Raw genomic sequence first — 1,794 nt, 5'->3', positions numbered from 1 at the left:
CAGGATGATTTTTTTAGACTTCAAGTCAGCTCACCTCCTGCGTGTTTGGTGTTACGTCTGCTGTTCATGACGAGTCAGGCAACAAGTCCAGCTGTGACCTGCCTGACTCTGACGAGCTGTGGGGTGTCACCTTAAAGTTTGATAAATAGCATGAAGTGTGTGTGTTTGTGTGTGTGAGAGAGAGAGGATTGAAGGGAGGAGCAGAAAGAGCAGCTTGCATGATTTATCGTTCATGTAAGCAATCAGATGTTAAAAAGATAGAAACGTCCGTTCTAACCTCTAACCTGCTCAAAGTACTTATTTTAAAAAAGTACATAAATAATACTAAATGGTACAAAAACTCTGTAGGAACCGACTGATTTGCATATAGTATTATGCTTATGAAGCGKTCACATGGAGATATTTATTAATCTTCCGTATGTTTTTCGACACGCTTAACTGCAAATTTGTTTGTTTTTTTTAAAACAACTTATAAATCAAAACGTTCAGCTCCTTCATTACTTCCCTGCTATGACTTTTGCTATTTCAACACTTTATATATTTTTTGAGATAATTGCTTCTTCTGTCATTTTTTTCTCATTAAAAATGAACGGAGCTGTCTTTTAACATCCTTAAAATCCCAAAAATGTTTTTAAATCTTTAACGGTAAAGATTTACTTTTCTGTTTCTGCTTTTTTATAACTTCGTTCTGCTAAAATCAGCTTCGAAGTGCTAATTTTAGGCTAGTTTGAGCTGTTTTCAGCTATTTTTCAACTTGTTTCCGCTAGCAAAAAAGCTAACCTGCTAAACGAGAAGCTAGTTCCGCTATTAGCGGATTAGCAGAGCTGCACCCACCGCTGCCAGTCGTGCAAATAACCCTGGAGGACGACCTGTCAGAGACAGGTAAATCAGCTAAAAGTAACTTAAACGGCAGAGAACAGCTTAAATTAGCAGATGAAGCAGAAGGAAGTACAAAGTTTTAATTAGCTAGTTGAGAAGCTCTGCTTTTGACCCTTTTTTCTGTTTTTGCTTTTTTATAACTTGCTTCTACTAAAATCAGCTTTGATGTGCTTAATTTATTTTTTTGCAAATTTCAAAGTGACAAAAACAAAATTATTTATTGCAGTGATTAATTTGACGTATATGTAGAAAATGTTANTGGACTCGAATCTGGACTTGGTACTTGACTCTGGACTTGACTCTGGACTTGGTACTTTACTCTGGACTCGAATCTGGACTTGGTACCTGACTCTGGACTTGAATCTGGACTTGATATTTGACTGTGGACTTGAATCTGGACTTGGGACTTGATTCTTGATTTGGGACCTGACTCTGGACTCAAATCTGGACTTTATACTTGACTCTGGACTTTATACTTGACTCTGGACTTGATTCTGGACTTGGGACATGACTCTGGACTCAATTCTGGACTTTGGACTTGATTCTGGACTTTGGACTTGATTCTGGACTTGGGACTTGATTCTGGACTTGGGACCTGACTTTGGACTCAATTCTGGACTTTGGACTCATTTCTGGACTTTGGACTTGAATCTGGAGTTGGGACTTGACTCTGGACTCAAATCTGGACTTGGGACTTGATTCTGGACTTGTGTCTGGACTAGGGCTGCCACAAAGTATTATTTTTATAATCGACTAATCACCGATTATTTACTTTGATTAGTCGACTAATCAGATCATACATTAATTGAATAAAACAAACAGCTTATCGCACCAGTATACAGCTGCTATTATATAACCATGGTTAGATTTTAGCTACATGCTAACTAAAAATAATAGCTGTGGAAGACAAGTTCT

This window comes from Austrofundulus limnaeus, unplaced genomic scaffold (genome assembly GCF_001266775.1).
Source record: "Austrofundulus limnaeus strain Quisiro unplaced genomic scaffold, Austrofundulus_limnaeus-1.0 Scaffold142, whole genome shotgun sequence".
NCBI classification, from domain to species: Eukaryota; Metazoa; Chordata; class Actinopteri; order Cyprinodontiformes; family Rivulidae; genus Austrofundulus; species Austrofundulus limnaeus.
Note: the sequence above shows the minus strand (reverse complement) of the source record.